This window comes from Equus caballus, chromosome 11, assembly GCF_041296265.1.
Source record: "Equus caballus isolate H_3958 breed thoroughbred chromosome 11, TB-T2T, whole genome shotgun sequence".
Taxonomy (NCBI): Eukaryota; Metazoa; Chordata; class Mammalia; order Perissodactyla; family Equidae; genus Equus; species Equus caballus.
This window is the reverse complement of record NC_091694.1, coordinates 19129830-19148819: the sequence shown is the minus strand read 5'-3', so window position 1 is coordinate 19148819 and position 18990 is coordinate 19129830. Positions and strand designations below refer to the sequence as shown.

The 18990-nt window shown below is 36.7% G+C and overlaps 1 protein-coding gene across 16 annotated transcripts in view; it reads right to left on the bottom strand.

Annotated features, from left to right (window-relative positions):
* GPATCH8 (G-patch domain containing 8) overlaps positions 1 to 18990 on the bottom strand; it is a 102495-nt gene that overhangs the window by 46302 nt on the left and 37203 nt on the right. For 6 of the 16 annotated variants that reach the window (XM_070227160.1, XM_070227165.1, XM_070227154.1 and 3 more), the window contains one exon: positions 1957 to 2001. The exons of the other annotated variants lie outside the window; for them this stretch is intronic. The gene's annotated coding sequence lies outside the window, so the exon portion shown is untranslated. The remainder of the gene's footprint in view (positions 1 to 1956; positions 2002 to 18990) is intronic. 16 annotated transcript variants of the gene reach the window in all.

The following is an 18990-nucleotide window of genomic DNA, read 5'->3' as shown; positions in this document are numbered from 1 at the left end:
CTTGGAGTGCAGAGACCAGAAAGCTACAGTGAACCAAACACAAGCCATTCTCACAGCTTACAACCAAACCTACCTCTCCCAGTTTAAGCCCACTAACTACCTTGGTTGAACTTCCAGTTGGGAATAATTCCAGATTACTATGGCAAAACTAAATAAATAAGTAATGCAAAGCACTTCTAAGCAATGGCACCAGGAAGTTTAAAATCAAAAACTTTAGAAATGACTTCTTAAAAAGACCCCCAAATAACTTTCCATCAAGAATCACTTAACTCTTACTGTCCACTGACATCCTCCCACACACACTTTTAAAATTGGTAATAATTATCTCAACTGACATGCTTAAATTGAGAAAGCACAGTTTCAAAATTATGATACAGAAAAACTGTATAATTGCAACTCAGTATGCTTAATACTTTGTTTTCAAAAGAGGCTAAATAGGGCTGAGAAAAATTAAGTAAAAAGCAACAGTTAGTTGCCCTTAGGGGACAAAGAATCGTTTCATTTTTAAACTGGTGCTCTGGGGTCTCGTTTTCCAGAGTGGATTTAACACTGGCTGTGGCAACTGGTAAGCTGTGAAAAGGACTGGTTGCGAAGAAAATTGACTTTAAACTAATTGATCTATGCTGGAGATTTTTTTAAATGTATTTTAATCCACTCATAACCAGCCAAACAAAGCAAAATGGGGCAGACAAGCACTTTACTACCACAGCTGTTTTACATCACAACTTGCGCTGTTTATTGTGATGTAAGCCCACTGAAAGAGGACTTACCTTATCCGCTGTACACCTTTAGTGAAAAAACACAATGTTTACTTCCCTCATCACTTCACTCAGGCTGGTGTAAACAATTGTTTTTTGTTTTGTTTTATTATACACACATATATATTATACCTTTGGGCTAAAAGTTGAGTTTTGTCAGGCTAAATCTGAAGTATTACCAAAACCAAATTAAAAAAAAAATAAAATGCCATGATCATGACTACGTTTGGTCCTGGAGGGAAAAAAAGGAAACTGTTTTCAAAGTGATCAGCAACCACTTGTATCCATTTGCTCTATATTTGTGGGATTAATTTTTGTCTTTAAAAAGTAATGAAAAGCAAATTCAGACGTTTAACTACTTATCATCAATATTCCACTATCATTTTTAAACAATAAATAAGGAGATAATTAGGAATAATTATCATAGCGAAAAAAATGTTTAAGTACATAAAGAACATCTCATGCCAGAAAAAAAGGGAAAAAAGTTCAAAAATACAGCCTTCTTTTACATACTATCAAAGACTGCCAGTTCAACAAAATGAAAATGCATTACTACCTTATGCCCAATGGTATAATAAATAAGCAGTGACTGCAATCTTTAGCAAAAGGACCAAATTAAAGACAGGTTATAAAAATGACTTCCTAGGTGCAATATCACTTTCATAACGTCTCAATCAGGGATTTACTGGTAAAAACAAATGGTCCAATGAAAGAATTGAAATGTCAAAGAAATTCACTTTTTTGTTTGTTTTTGGTATCTTTTTTGGTCTGTCAAAATTGGTTTTGAAAGAATCAAGAAAGTTTTGGTACAAATTCATTACCTCTGTAAACCCCTGTTTACAAACTCTGCATTAGTACTTTTGCCTTCTAAGGCAGTCAAAGTTTGTTTTAATTTATTTATAAATTGCAGTAGCAAGTGCTAGTGCCCATTACATTGTGGGGAAATCAAGTTTTTGACAGTATTAAAATTTAGTGTTTTATCTGATTTTTTTTTTTTTTGGCAGTTCTAACACAAACAGATACATCCCTTCTTAACATTACCCTTTAATGAACAAGGATCAGACAAGTTGCATAAGGAAAGGAAAGGAAAATGAAAAAGACCAAGCAGAAGGATGAAGGCTACAACAGAGAAAGTAAGCCTAACATATTGGTGCACTGATGACAAAAGGAGTAATTCAGTCTGAAAATAAAAAATTACCACTGCTAAGTTTACCATCACCACAACAAGTCCAGGATCATAACGCTGTAAAAAAGAAACACCATTTGTTAGGCAGAAACCATTAGGATAGGAAATAGGCCTTCTAGCAGGCAGACGGGATGGGTAAAGTAACAACTGGGCTTTGTCCCTCCCCCAATTTCAGCTGGGGACAGAGGAAGGACACTTTGTGCTACAGCAGTTGTTTTCATACTGGCTGTGAGATTTCTGTACTGCTACTTGAGAACATGAACAATCTCTTCTAAAATAACGCAGTGGGTGGGGGCAGGTGTTAGTTTAGAGAAAGAACTAGCTCTAGCTTCCAAACATTCATTTAACTTTTCATTCTGGGAAATCAGTATTGAGGACCCAAGGTGGGACTTTTCCTTAAAGAAATAATATCAAAGACAGTCAGATCAAATGGACAGTGATGAAGTCATTTGCTTTACTAAAAGAACCCTAAGAGGATTTGGGGAGATGGGAGAGGATCATCAAGACTTTGCTAAAAAAATATAATAAGTAAAAGGTCTGGAAAGTAACTTTAGATCTTCAGCGCTTGGAAAACTTATGTGCAACTGAGATTTGTTACGAATAAATAAAACTCTTGAAGTAGCTTTTCCTAGAATTTTGTTTCCTTTTAATGAAGTCTCCCCTGGACCAAAAACATCGTTCTTTCTGCACACAACAAAGTCAAGCTTTGAAGGAGACCAGAAACTCCAGAGAAAGAGGCATCAAAAGGGCTGTCACATTTACATTTAGTCCCCTCAGAGGTAACTCATAGAAAACAATGAATCTGGTTTTAAAAACAATCGGAAGGTGATATTACTGCCCAGGTCAAACAGTAATTTCTTTCCATTTTTAAAGAGGCTCCAGACCGAGGAAAAATCCCAGTAGGAAAAGACACTGAACAATACACAAAGGAGGGGGTTGCAGTATTTCAAAAAAAGCAAAACAAAACCCCTCAATTTATTCATTTGTGATCACTGATAAATCCTATTATAAAGAACATTACTGTGGAATACGTGAATAACAACACGTAGTGATGAATTTTTAAAAGACAGGTAGCAACAGAATGTTTGCTAATATGATAGTCTCTAGAACACTCAACTTTTTAAAAAATAAATTGAACTAAACCCAGGTTCCCTATTTCTTGCTTTCTTTTAAACGGGGCAAATATTTCTTAAAATCTATTAAATTAAGAACATTTTGTTGTTTATTTCACTCAAAGGAGGTAACTTCAACCAGAACACTAAATACTTTCCTTAGAAGAAATTGCCCTCCTCAGCCAAAGATCTATAGATACTACGACTGTGATCTGGCCAACTGGAGAAGGGAAAGAAACAATACCAACTTGAAAATGTGCCAATACCAATGTATTTACGTAATGGAAAAAAAACTGATACTCATATTTTCTAAGTCAAAACTTTAAATATACATACAAATATCAAATCATTATGTTGTACAACTAAAACTAATCTAAGTTGTATGTCAATTACACTTCAATAAAAATTTTTTAAAATGAGAGAAAAAAATGGTAAATGATGTTTCTAATATTAACCAAAAGAATTGTACTTTCTATATTTTAAAAGGTAGTTTTACTTGTATAGTGACAAAAGTGCTAAAATGTTCACATATACATCTCTTGGAAGATGTTAAGGTATTATGACTTACTATAAGTGAAGAGAGAAGGAGGCCAAATACAAAAATCCATTGACTGCCTACAGCTCTGTTTCTGAGAACAATCCCTCATGAGTCAGTTTTGATTTTAAAACAGTTAAGGATACATCAATCCATAAAACTGGCCCAAAGAATTGGACTGTAGAGAAATATTCCTTTTTTTTTTTGAGAAACACTATTTTTAAAGACACAAACTACGGGAGCAGAACAATTGAGAGGAAGCTATTAAAGGACAACCATAATTTGGTATCAGCCACACCCCAGAAACAGAAGACACATGCCTTCCCTGTAGAAATAAGTTAGAAATGATGAAGCTTCTGAAGTGATTAAAACTCTGGTTGGACAGTCAACAGATGTAAGAACACACAATTTATGTCTGCTGTCTCTCCCCTCATTGAGATTCATTCAGCAACAAATATTTATTGAGTTGTTACTACATACCAGGCACTGCTGAAGGCACTGGGCATATGGCACTGTTCAAAACAAAGTCCTACGCCCCATGAATTATCTATAACTAGGCAAAATAATCTTACCAATTTAAACTTCTGGCATGGGCGGAGGCAGGGGGGTGCCCACACAGAAAATTGATGGAGCCAATGTATATATGGTTCAAAAAGCTTAAAAACGTCTGAAGCTGTCTTTTAAAAACATTTAAAATAGTTTTTAAAGACTGATCCTGATAAAGCATAAGTAAATATTAGAGCCATTAAAAAGTCACAAATCTACTTCCAAAAGGCCACTAAACTGATAAAGGCTAAGAACCTGACCTAACATCTTTAAATCTATTTCTTATTTAAGCAACTCAAACGCATATGTGAAAATCAAGAATACTACAAAATTAGCATGGTGACTATTCTCTGATTTTCCAAACCATTCAAAACAGGACTCTATAGTTAGCTATGTTAGTGTGTTTAAATAAAATTAAAACAGCGATTACATACAACTTTCAGAATCACTTATTGAGTAAAAAAATGGTACATTTACTTCCAAATCAAAGCTTCACTTTTGCAAATTTCTCACAGTAGCATAAAAACAATGATTACTTTCAGCATCATTTAGATATTTTTTCTTTGTAACTGTAACATGACATATGCTACTTGTCTGGAAACATTAAGCCCATTAATTATTCTCTATATAGAGTTTCAAAAGCTTAAAAAAAAAGACTTCCTACTCAAAACAGAATTCAAGTTCTTCAGTACAACAAAAACTAACTATATTTTTGTTATAGCCTGTTTAGTGATCTACATAACAACCAGATTAATTTGATTTTCAAATACAAGTGTCTTCTAAGGGCACAGAAGTTTAACTGTGACCTAAAGGAATCTCCATATCTCCATGTTTCCAAAGTACCAGAACTGGTTTTCTAGGATAAAATCGTTCAATTTTAATCATATAACAAGTATACTAATAAACAGGGACAGAGATGGGGCTTTTTTAAAAAGGCTTTAGTAAAAGTGTTAGAGAATCAGAACGTTAAGCCTGGAAAGAATATCTCATCCAGGGATAACATGAGATACACAAGTCCTCAGGAGAGGTAATAAAGGGAATTCAGGAGGTACTTTCAATTAAAAAGAAAAAAGTCACCCAAAGGAAATCACACTTTTACTCCAGATAAGACTGTTTAGCTAAAATAATAACAACTCACTGAAGGCTGTCTCATGCTAACCATGATGCTACGATAAGATCAATTTATTTTTTAAATGGGAAAACCAATTTAATAAATACAGCATCAGGGTAAAATAATCTAAACTATGAGGCTTAGGAAGAGAGGGAAAAAACAAAAGAGTTAAAAAACACAGCTGGGGAATACGTTCGTGCCTAGTTTTACTTATGTTTGTATCCTGAATAACTGACATGGTATCTGGGAAAGAGTGGCATTTAATTAGAAAGCATTTGTTGACTCAAGAGAATGAACATGTTCATAGTGGATCTCAAACTTGCTCAAGTGTAAATGTTTAGTCATCATGGTGCTTTCTGCTTAACGCCACAAGATACTGATGGTTTAACTGTCTTCTAATCAAGGAATTATTTTATCAATAGAACATATGGCTATATTATACAAGTCTCCAAATCAAAAAGTATGTAAGCTATTATAAAGATATATTTGAATTTTGCATTACTGTTCATTAGAGGTTTGTTCAATTTGTTTTATCTATCATCACTTATTAGCAGTCAAAAGGAAGCAAGCATCAAATATTTAACGGTATTAGATAGACTTAATGATCTCTAAGCTTTACTTCAATTCTTAAGTTTGAAGAGTAGAAACTATTTGAGTAGAAAATGTTTGGGGAGTTATGTAGATAGTAGCCAGTCCTATGCTATTGTAATAATCCAACAATCCTGGGGCCAGCCCCGTGGCCAAGTGGTTGGGTTTGTGCACTCAGCATCGGCGGCCCAGGGTTTTGCTGGTTCGGATCCTGGGCGCAGACATGGCATGACTCATCAAGCCATGCTGAGGCGGCGTCCCACATGCCACAACTAGAAGGACCCACAACTAAAAAACATACAACTATGTTCCGGGGGCTTTGGGGAGAAAAAGGAAAAAAATAAAATCTTAAAAAAAAAAAAACCAACAATCCAATATCTTTAATTAGAGTTGTATACTCTTACTATTTACTGGTTAAGTTTTCCACAACTACACTGAGAATTTTTTACTATTCCAGGATCACTCTACAACCCAAAAAGACTTTCCAACCTCATTTAAACTGCTCCTCATTTACACTCCACCCTAACCCCTTACCCAAGTCATCTTTAATTATTTTCTTTCTATACTTTTCTAGGTAGTCCCTAAAAGAGTTGGCTACAAATCTCAGTTCTCCAATAAGAGATAATTTCTAAACATTTGTGTCACTTTTGACAATCAGAGCCTGAGTCTCAGCAGCCTCCCCTGCAAAATGGAGATATTATCCTCACTTTCAGGACTGGCATGCAGATCAAAAGAGATAACAAACAGAAGATGCTTTGTAAACCATAAATTTTAACGATAGATGGGACACTGTTAAACTCTAACCCAGTCATCTCCTTAAGGCTTCAGCAAATAAAAAAATCAATTGATCTTTCCTTTCATTCCCAAATTGGCACTTCCAAAACTAAATATCTTAAAATGAAACTCTAAAACAGAAGCTGTGATAAATTCTAATGTTTTACATACAGTTTGGTGATAGTGAAACAACCCTATTTACATACGGAGAAAATTATTATCCAGACCAATAACCGAAGTATTATCCAAAAATCATACCCATCTATTATTCCATTAACAAAATGAGTGACTATTGTGTTTGAAAAGCAACGTTACACAAATATTAAATCCAAGCCAAAAGAATCAAGCATAATGTAGCAAGACCTTCTTCAAATTAAACACATAGTACAAATCACCTGAGAAAATAAATTTAGCCTAGCAAAATAGAATTAAACACTGTCAAAATGCTTACTATTTCACTATTGCCATCACCTGAAAGAAGACACTAGCACCTATGTCTGTGTACTGAATAGCAAGATATTAATCCATGGTGTGTCAAATTTCTAACAGATGAAGTCCATGCAGAAGGTGAGAGTAAATTCAGAAAGTCAAGAAAGGGCCGGCCCAGTGGTGCAGCGCTTAAGTGCACATGTTCCACTTCTCAGTGGCCCGGGGTTCGCCAGTTCGGATCCCAGGTGTGGACATGGCACCGCTTGGCAAAAGCTGTGCTGTGGTAGGTGTCCCACATATAAAATAGAGGAAGATGGGCACGGATGTTAGCTCAGCGCAGTCTTCCTCAGAAAAATGAGAAGGATTGGCAGTAGTTAGCTCAGGGCTAATCTTCCTCAAAAAAAAAAAAAAAAAAGTCAAGAAGACTGAAACTACTCAAAATCCCTTTTATTTCCTTTGGAGTCTCTGCTAAGAGCCCAGAGATCTCAGGGCTCTAGAAATTTTCTAGTTCTAAAGTCTATGATTCCACATAGCTTTGAAAGCATTTTTGTCTCCTCTTAGTTCTTATTTATTGAATACTGGTTAACCAGTGAATTTTTATCTTTTCAACTACTATTTCCACCTGATTGGACCACTCTACTTACAAAGAAATCACTATCACTATATATGCTACATTGCTCACTTAAAAAGTTTCTTGGACACTCTACTTTATTAAGAAACAAACTAGTTTCTACATAAACCAGTTTCATTTTAGTCATGCAAATTACCCTGGGGAAAGAAGGCCATAAGTAATAAGGTAGAAAACAATGTAAACCAGGCTAACGCTATGAAGAAAAATAAATAGCATTATACCAGTTCAGACCAAAAATCACTAATAACACATTTTGGATGAGTAAAAGAACCAACTGTCTACCCTATTTGCTATAATGAAGGTAATTTTCTTAGAAGCCTATTTTATTCGTATTGTCCAGAACAAATTACTTGGGGAGTTTGTTTAAAATATAATTTCCTGGGCCAGACCCAGTGTCCTAGTGGCTAAGTTCAGCATGCCCTGCTTGAGTGGCCTGGGTTCAGCTCCTGGGCACAGACCTACACCACTTGTCAGTGGCCATGCTGTCACAGCAGCTCACATACCCAAAAAAAGAGGAAGATTGGCAACAGATGTTAGCTCAGGGCAAATCTTCCTCAGCAAAAAAAAAAGTAACTTCCTGAACCCCACTCCAAACCTGCTGAGTTGTGCTGGCTGGGAATCTACATTTTTAACAAGCACCCAGGGTGAGTCTGCTGCTAACTAAACTTTGAGAACCATAAGTCTAGTGGAAAAAGCACTGGAGTAGAGGTCAGAAAACTAGTGCTATAAACATAGCTCCTATCCTTAATGACGTGACCATGGATAAACGCTTAAGTTTCTCAATCTATTAAGCAGCATTATCTCCCACTCTACATACTGGAGAGGAAAATGAGACACTATACAAGTATAAAACTTATACTCCATCGTGTTTAATTCCCAAAACAATCCCCAAATTTTTTTAAAATATGAGTATACTGAGGGTATAGGCAAGGTCACACTGCTTACTAGTTTCAAAGCTCAAATCTAAACCCAGGTCAAATTTCAAACGTGGTAACCTGTGGGTCAAATACAGGCCTTACATATGCTTGTTTATCCCAGATTATTTTAAACTTCAAGCCAACATTTATCAATTAGGAAATTTCATCAAAATATCTGGATTTCTGGTTTCTTTTTAAAAATTCAGAAGCTCTGGCAACATGTGAGACTATATTCCTACACGGCAACAATGAGCAGGAGCTGCCTGAGTGGCGGTTACTCCTCTCTAGACATGGCCCAGCTCACACGACTTCCTACAGTCTCACACTCGGTGGGCTTCAATTGTGTATGTTACTGCCTGGCCCCAACGGGCACCTGAGCTTGCACCTGCTACTCCAGAGCCTATGTTCTTTGCTCCCTCCTCCTGAGCTCCCACTGGATTTTCTTTCTAACTCTTATTTGGTAGCTGTCTACTTCACAGGTTTGGAAAGACTCAGTGAGAGCAGACTGAATTTAAAACTAATAAGCCACATTTATACACAAAAGATAATATTATTTTGTTTGTTCTCTTTTCTAAATGTATAATCCCATTATTTCAAATTTTGGTAGCCATTTTAAATTAGTATTTCCTTTTTTAGCTTTTTTCTTTAATAAAATATTTCTTATAAAACACACTTTTTACTTTGTGTTTTTATCATGTTCACATTTGGTCCCACTTTAAAATACAAATGTTTGGGGCCGGCTCCGTGGCCAAGTGGTTAAGTTTGTGCGCTCCACTGCGGCGGCCCAGGGTTCGGATCCTGGGCACGGACATGGCACCGCTCGTCAGGCCACGTTGAGGTGGCGTCCCACATCCCACAACTAGAAGGACCTGCAACTAAGATATACAACTGCATACAGGGGGGGTTTGGGGAGATAAGGCAGGGAAAAAAAAAAAAAAGATTTAAAAAAAATTTAAAAAAAAATACAAATGTTTCTTATGGAAGAATGAGGAGATGCCATATAACTGCAACAAGTATAGTTAGGTAGATGTGATGCAGTTGCTTGCTTCCTTATTCTCACAACCTGAGATTTGTCACTTGTTAAATCATTCAAGAAATAAGCTGAAATTCTAAGTTGTTCAATTCTCTATTAAGCCCCCACTGTACCTTTAACTTCACAATTATGGCATCATTACACTGCATTACAGTTATTTGTTACATGTCTCCCCATTAGACACGAATATTGGAGGGCAGAGACTGTATCTTATCCGTCCTTGAACTCTTAAGACTTAAGGATTCAATAAACGTATGCAGAACAAAAAAACATATGAAAGGAAACCAAAAGAACACACAAAGGCGTAGCAATTATTATCATTTAAGAGTCTATAGTCTAATGAAGGTTAAGAGACAAATAAACACAAGTCATACAAGGTGGAATATTAAAAATGGCATAAGGGAGAAATATAAAGTATAAGAAAAGGGAGGAAATTAGGAGACAGAAGTTACACTATGCTCTTTTTCCCTAGAGATCAATTACCAATCATCCCTAAAATGTGGTCAAGGGTCTTAACCATTCAGTCTAGCCTCAAGTTTCTAGTAAATTTATATTAATGATGAAGAATACACATGACAACCTCAAGTGCCCTAAGAAAATATATTGCATTCAAAGCTATCTCCAATTTTTTTGGCCAGAATAACTACCATATATCTCAATTCTGTAGTACATGTATTTCTCACCACCATATCTCTACAGAAGACAGAAGTGAGACACCACATAGAGTTTAGGTCTATTACAGCATACTGATTAAAAGCATAGGTTTTGGGGGCCAGCCCAGTGGCGCAGCGGTTAAGTGCACACATTCTGCTTCAGCGGCCCGGGGGTCGCTGGTTCAGTTCCCGGGTGCGGACATGGCACCACTTGGCAAGCCATGCTGTGGTAGGCATCCCGAATATAAAGTAGAGGAAGACAAGCACGGATGTTAGCTCAGGGCCAGTCTTGCTCAGTAAAAAGAGGAGGATTGGCAGCAGATGTTAGCTCAGAGCTAATTTTCCTCAAAAAAAAAAAGGCAGGGGGGTCAGCCCCGTGGCCACTTGGTTAAGTTTGCACACTCCGCTTCAGCGGCCCAAGGTTTGGATCCTGGGCGCAGACATGGCACTGCTCGTTAGGCCATGTTGAGGTGGCGTCCCAGATGCCACAACTAGAAGGACCCACAACTAAAATATACAACTATGTACTGGGGGGATTTGGGGAGAAAAAAAAAAAAAAGAAGATTGGCAACAGTTGTTAGCTCAGGTGCCAATCTTTTAAAAAAATTTAAAAAAGCATAGGTTTTGGAACCATGATTCTACCACTTACATACTATAAGATCTTGGGCAAACTATTGCTCAGATAGTCAATTTCCTCATCTGTAAAATAGGAATACCTACCTCAAAGAGGATTTAAATTAGAAAATACATGTGCAAGCATTCAGTAGACACTTAAATGCTAGCTATTATAAAGGATTAACATAAACCCAGTGAACAAAGCCTTGCTAGTCAGACAGGTGCGTGAAGTGACTATACACTTTGCCTCACAGTTTATCATCCTTCATATCTATATCTTCCTTTCCATTTCCATTGCTCTGTTCTAAGCCCTTATCAACTCAGACCCAGACAACTTCCTACATGGTTTTCCAAATTCATCTCCAGATATCTTTGATCAGACTAGTATTTAACTTCCACCACAAATGTCCTGGATGGTATAATGGAAAGAACAATAGACCACAAATCAGAATTTGAGATTGGGTTTCAGCACTATCACTAAGACATTTGGGAACTCTATACCTAAATTTCTTCACCTGTAAAATGAATTTTAGATTAGAGTATCTTAATATCCCTTTTTGCTATAAAAGTCTGTACCTCTCCTCTGACCAGAAACTGCTTTTGGGGGCCAGCCTCATAGCCTAGTAGTTAAGTTTGGCACACTGCTTTGGTGGCCAGGGTTTGGGTTCAGTTCCCAGGTGGCAGACTTACACCACTCGTCAGTGGCCATGCCGTGGTGGTGACCCACATACAAAATAGAGGAAGATGGCAACAGATGTTAGCTCAGTGTGAATCTTCCTCAGCAAAAACAAAATAAAACAAATCTCCCCTGCCTTTGACTTACAAAATAAAGTTCCAAAGTGAAGCAGCATTAAAGCCTTTTATATCTAATGTGGTAGTTAAGAGCACAAATTTTGGAGTCAGAAAGACAAAGGTTTAAATGCTGATATTGTCGTTTACACGTTGCTTATTCTTGAGCCTAAACTTCTCTTAAACTTGAGCTTAAACTTCTCTAAGCCTCAGTTCCTTCTGCAAAATGGGAATAACAGTAATTAACTCACAGATTTGCTCTAAGAATTAAACGAGATATTTGTTAAGTACTTAGCACATAATAAACACTCAGTAAGAATTAGATTTGTGCCTACTCGAACCAATTACCCATTACTGCCTTCTAGTTACAGTTTCTAAACTGCTCCTGGAGACCTAGAACTCTGCTTCAACCAAAACAACTGTGTTTTTTCCCCCTCTATCTTTTCTTAGTAAAAAAGGTACTAGAGGGCCGGCCCTGTGGCCGAGTGGTTAAGTTCGTGTGCTCCACTTCAGTGGCCCAGGGTTTCAATGGTTCGGATCCTGGGGGACATGGCACTGCTCATCAGGCCACGCTGAGGCAACATCCCACATGCCACAACTAAAAGGACCCACAACTAAAATATACAACTATGTACTGGGGGGATTTGGGGAGAAAAAGCAGAAAAAAAAAAAGAAGATTGGCAACAGTTGTTAGCTCAGGCGCCAATGTTTAAAAAAAAAAAAAGGTAGTAGAATGATAAAAATCACCTTCTATACTTCTCTGTTCTAAATCTTCATGTGAAAAATTTGTCATTTTCTTTTCTGGTTATTTTGCCTTGACCTTAACAAATATTTAATGCCTTCTGATGTATCCTTTAAATGTGATGATCTCTATACTGAGCAACAAGTAGTTTAAAGAGCCTCTGAATTCACCATTTCCCCTTCTACTCTCTCCCAATCCCTTTCCCTTTCTAGTCTAGCCCTAAAACCTGGAGCTTTTACTACAGACTGCCCATTCTGACTAATTTTCTTTACTAACTGGGCTTCATCTCTTTTGTTTATATTAACTAAATTCCATTAAGAAGGAGAGAGGTTCTAGAGAATTTGATACATGGATTACTAAAATTATGCTTGCCTTTAGCAACTGCATAAAGACTGCATGGCTCATTTAATTAGCAAGGAAGAGAAGCCATTACAGCTACAGGCTCCTTCAGCTAGACTAGCTCCAAGTATAACTAAGCCTTTCTGACGATTCATACCTTCACGATTTAGGGGAGCTACATGTCTGCTGTGCTCCCCCAACCTACTCTTAATTTCAGTTATCAGCTTTTTCTAAGAAGGGAAGAGGTACAAATGAAGAAACACTGATTTCAAAGTCAGTCTTATGTTTGAATGGTAGACTCAGTAGCTGTATAACCTTTCCAAAACCGTTTTTTCATTTATAAAATGAGCATACGAATACCTATTTTATTAAGCGGGACATGCAAAACAGTTACATTCTAGATCACTGTTTGGCACATAATACCTACTGAGAAGTGTTATTTCCTTTTCCCAAAGGAAAACAAATTTCAAAGGGAAATTAAGGTAGAAGGACAACAACTTAGCTTTTGCAAAGATCCTATTCAGAAAAATTTTTTCTATTATTATAATACTAAAGGAAAGCTATTTTTTCCTCAACCAAATAATGATTTTTCCTAGGATGTTAGTGAAGTTTTAAAGATCAACATTCTAATTTAACAATAAAGTCTAAATTGTAACATTAAATATTTCTATTCTATTGCACTGAATTCAAGTCTAGTTTTCCTTCAGTCATAAAATGTAGTATAAACACTGTTGGGGCTTAGCTAATGCAGGCCTTATCCAACTAGATTCACCACTTATTTGCTAACTGAAACTAGAGTGGGAGGAGGGACAGATACATAAAACAAAATAAACACCCAACTCTACTCTGCTTTGATTCTGACTAAAGTCTTTTTCAAAATAATTATTTTTATACAAACATATATATATATATATATTTTTTTTTTTTTTTTTTTTTTGCTGAGGAAGATTCACCCTGAACTAACACCCATTGCCAACCTTCCTCTTTTTGTTATGTGAGCTGCTGCCACAGCATGGCCACACTGACAGATGATTGGTACAGTCTGCGCTAGGGAACTGAACCCAGGCTGCCAAAGCAGAGCATGCCAAGCTTAACCACTAGACCACCAAGGCTAGCCCTTTATATTTTTTAATAGTAATCCAAGTATATCATATCAAATTAAAGTACAGTAAGGGGGCCAGCTCGGTGGCACAGTGGTTAAGTGTACATGTTCCACTTCAGCAGCCCAGGGCTTGCTGGTTCAGATCCCGGGTGCAGACACAGCACTGCTTGGCAAGCCATGCTGTGGTAGGCATTCCACATAGTAAGTAGAGGAAGATGGGCACAGATGTTAGCTCAGGGCCACTCTTCCTCAGCAAAAAAAAGAGGAGGATTGGCAGCAGAAGTTAGCTCAGGTCTAATCTTTCTTAAAAAAAAAAAAAAATTAGAGTAAAAAGCAACTCAAGTTTCCCTTCAGAGTTTGCCTTTAAAAAGATTTCTCTCTGCATAGTCAAGCAAATATAAATATAAATATACAAGCATATCCCAGAGAACATACCCATATAAGGTTTCACAGTGGAATGCCTCAGTTCATCTCTCTCAACATATCATTTTTCAGCCAATGATTTTATATAATAAAATGCTTATGTTTCAATCTCAAAAATCTAATTCAATATTTTTAAGAAAAAAATATGTGAGTAATCTGGAGATACATTTCACATAAAACTAGAACTCTGGGAAAGCTACTTAAGTATCAACAAAAGAGAAAGGGCACGTTACTACATAGAAAGCAACTGTTTGTTAACAACAATATTAATTATTTGGTAATCAAGAAGTATTGAAGTATTTTATATCCTAATAATATTTTTTAAATTCATAAATAGCTATGTTTCAGAAATGGGCTAGGGGTTGGGAATGACGTATAACATTTAAAATAATAGTAAATAGGTTCCCAAGTAGGGTTTTCACACAGAAGGTCTGATTTTCAGAAACAAAATACTACTTTTAACCAAGAGATGTATATCTATTTATCTGTCTTTATATACGTATATCTATATAATTTAACACTAGGGGCCGGCCTGGTGACACATAGCGGTTAAGTTCGCACATTCAGCTTCGGCCGCCCTGTGGTTCACTGGTTCAGATCCCAGATGTGGACATGGCACCGCGCATCAAGCCATGCTGTGGCAGGCGTCCCACATATAAGGTAGAGGAAGATGGGCATGGATGTTAGCTCAGGGCCAGTCTTCCTCGGCAAAAAGAGGAGGATTGGCAGTAGATGTTAGCTCAGGGCTGATCTTCCTCAAAAAAAAAAAAATAATAATAATTTAACACAAATAGTAGTTTACTACACACTGTTCTGCACCTTGCTTTCTTACTCAATGAATCATGGAAATTGTTCTATAAATACTGAGTACATACTAAACTATCTCAATCCTTTCAAAGCTGTATGGTTTTCCTTTATACCATTTTAGTATTCTATTTCTTCTAATCTAAAATGCCATTAACCATAAAACAGATTATTTTAGGTGCCACTAAGAAAAAAATTAAAGGGGCTGGCCCTGTGGCCGAATGGTTAAGTTCTTGTGCTCGGCTTCGGTGGCCCAGGATTTCGCTGGTCCAGATCCTGGGCGAGGACATGGCACCGCTCGTTAGGCCATGCTGAGGCGGCATCCCACATGCCACAACTGGAAGGACCCACAACTAAAATATACAACTATGTACTGGGGGGCTTTGGGGAGAAAAAGCAGGAAAAAAAAAAGATTTGCAACAATTGTTAGCTCAGGTGCCAATCTTTAAAAAAAAACAAAACAAACAAAAAGAAATAAATTAAAAAGTTGCCAATTATAACTATAATGCCATTAATAAGATACATCTGATTTTACCTTTACTAAAATATGAAAAATGTCTTAGAATCAGTGAAATATGGTGAACTGTTTCCAATCTTTTGTTATCACAGTGATATAACATATAACCTCAATCATACATTATTTTGTGCATTTCAAGAATAAGTTAAGGATAATTAGAAACAGAATTGTTGGATCCAAGGACACATACATTTTAATCTTCAAGTAATCCATATTGTTCTCCGTAGTGGTTTACCAATTTATCCTCTCACTAGCTATTATGTATGTACCTATTTTCCCAAAATCTGACCAAACTAATTTTGTTTTTAACCTCTTCCAATCCAACAAGTGAAAAATAGTATCTCACTGTTTAATATGCATCTCTCTATTACGAGAAGGATTAAGAATATTTTCATATGCTTAAAGGTCATTTCCATTATTTTTCTGTAAACTGTTCATATCATTTCCCATTTTCTATTTAGGTTGTGCATCTTTTAGACACTGATAAATAACATGAAGGAAATTTGTCCTTTGCCTGTAACGAGATATTGCAAATATTTCCCCCAGTTTGTTATTTGTTTTTTGTTTGTTTATTTAATTATGATGAAATACAGGCAAATTTATCTTTTCAATGGTTTCTGGCTTTCAGGTTAAACTTAGACAAGTTTTCCTCATTCTATCTCATTGTTCATCCAAATGATTTTATGATTTCATTTTCTTACATTTTCAATATTTTATTCATCCGGAATACATTTTGGGGTAAGGTATGACAGTGAGGATCCAACTTTTTTCTAAGTTGCTATCCAGTTGTTCCAACATCACCGTTCAGTGATGGAGGCTCTTTTTAGATGCTGTGAGTTAGGCTCAGAAGTGGCAATAATTAATGTGCTCAGAATTAGTGAAACAAACACCAAAATTAGGGGTTTAGGGACCCTAAAATGTACACAGCAGTAAAAGCACGGATCCGGAGGTCAGATATCTAGTACATATTAACTTCTACTGCTATAAATTCTGGGTAAGAAAAAGTAGTAAGACAGGAGCTTCTTTATGATTTTTATGACATTTAGGTTTCGGATGAAGATCTAAAGATGGATTATCTCCAATTCATTTAAAATACCTAAATATACACTATACAATAGAGGTGTTAATAGCAATAAGCATTTATATAATGTTTTACAGTTTTCATAAAGCGACTTCACTTAATTTATTTCATCCTCATAACCACTCAGTGGGAAGACAGACAAGAGATTTTTCTTTCTTTTTTTCTTTTGTTGAGTAAGATTAACCCTGAGGTAACATCTGCCGCCAATCCTCCTCTTTTTGCTGAGGAAGACTGGCCCTGAGCTAACATCCATGCCTATCTTCCTCTACTTTAGACATGGGACACCCACCACAGCATGGCTTGCTGAGCGGTGCCATGTCCACACCTGGTATCCAAACCAGCAAACCCTGGGCTGGTGAAGCAGAACATGTGCACTTAACTGCTGTGCCACCGGGCCATCCCCCAGACAAGAGATTTTAATTCTCATTTATTGCTGAGAAAAATAATTCAGTGATGGTAACTTGTCCTTTTGCTTAAAGTAAGAGGCAGAGCCAAACTCAAACCTAGATCCTATGTTTCTAAATGATGCTTACACTGCCTTCATACCCTACACCCAGTACTTTTATATAAAAATAAATGAGGACAATAGAAAGGATCAGTGAAACAAAGAGCTGGTTCTTTGAGAAGATAAATACAATTGACAAACCCCTAGCCAGTCTTACAAAGAAAAAGAGAGAGAAACCTCAAATAAACAAAATCAGAAATGAAAGAGGAGAAATAACAACAGACTCCACAGAAATACAAGGGATTATAAGAGAATACTACAAAAAACTATATGCCAACAAAATGGATAACCTAGAGGAAATGGATAAATTCTTAGACTCTTACAATCTCTTAAAGCTAAGTCAAGAAGAAGCAAAGAGTCTGAACAGACCAATCACAAGGAAGGAGATTGAAACAGCAATCAAAAGCATCCCAAAGAATAAAACCACAGGACCAGACGGCTTTCCTGGGGAATTCTACCAAACTTTCAAAGAGGATTTAACACCCATACTTTTCAAGCTAGTCCAAAAAATTAGGGAGGATGGAACACTTCCTAACACATTCTACGAGGCCAACATCATGCTGACACCAAAGCCTGACAAGGACAGCACAAAAAAGAACTACAGGCCAATACTGCTGATGAACATAGATGTAAAAATTCTCAACAAGATTTTGGCAACTTGAATTCAGCAATACATCAAAAGGATCATACGTCATGACCAAGTGGGATTCATACCAGGGACGCAGGGATGGTTCAACATCTGCAAATCAATCAACATGATACACCACATCAACAAATTGAGGAATAAAAACCACATGATCATCTCAATAGATGCAGAGAAAGCATTTGACAAGATCCAACAGCCATTTATGATAAAAACTCTGAACAAAATGGGCATAGAAGGAAATTATCTCAACATAATAAAGGCCATATATGACAAACCCACAGCCAACACCATACTCAATGGGCAAAAACTGAGCGCCATCCCCCTGAGAACAGAAACGAGGCAAGGATGCCCTCTATCACCACTCTTATTTAACATGGTACTGGAGGAGGTCCTGGCCAGAGCAATCAGGCAAGAGAAAGGAATAAAAGGAATCCAAACAGGGAGGGAAGAAGTGAAACTCTCACTGTTTGCAGACGACATGATCTTATACATAGAAAACCCCAAAGAATCCATTGGAAAACTTTTAGAAATAATCAACAACTACAGCAAAGTTGCAGGGTATAAAATCAACTTACATAAATCAGTAGCATTTCTATACTCTAATAACAAACGAACAGGAAAAGAACTCAAGAACACAATACCATTCACAATTCCAACAAAAAGAATAAAATACCTTGGGGTGAATTTAACTAAGGAAGTGAAAGACCTATACAATGAAAACTACAAGGCTTTCCCGAAAGAAATGGATGATGACATAAAGAGATGGAAAGACATTCCATGCACATGTATTGGAAGAATAAACATATTTAAAATGTCCATACTACCTAAAGCAATCTACAGATTCAACGCAATCCCAATCAGAATCCCAATGACATTCTTTACAGAATTAGAACACAGAATCCTAAAATTCATATGGGGCAACAAAAGACCCTGAATTGCTAAAGCAATCCTGAGAAAAAAGAACAAAGCTGGAGGCATCATAATCCCTGACTTTAAAACATACTACAAAGCTACAGTAATCAAAACAGCATGCTACTGGTACAAAAAGAGGTGCACAGATCAATGGAACAGAATTGAAAGCCCAGAAATAAAACCACACATCTATGGACAGCCAATCTTCGACAAAGGAGCTGAGGGCATACAATGGAGAAAAG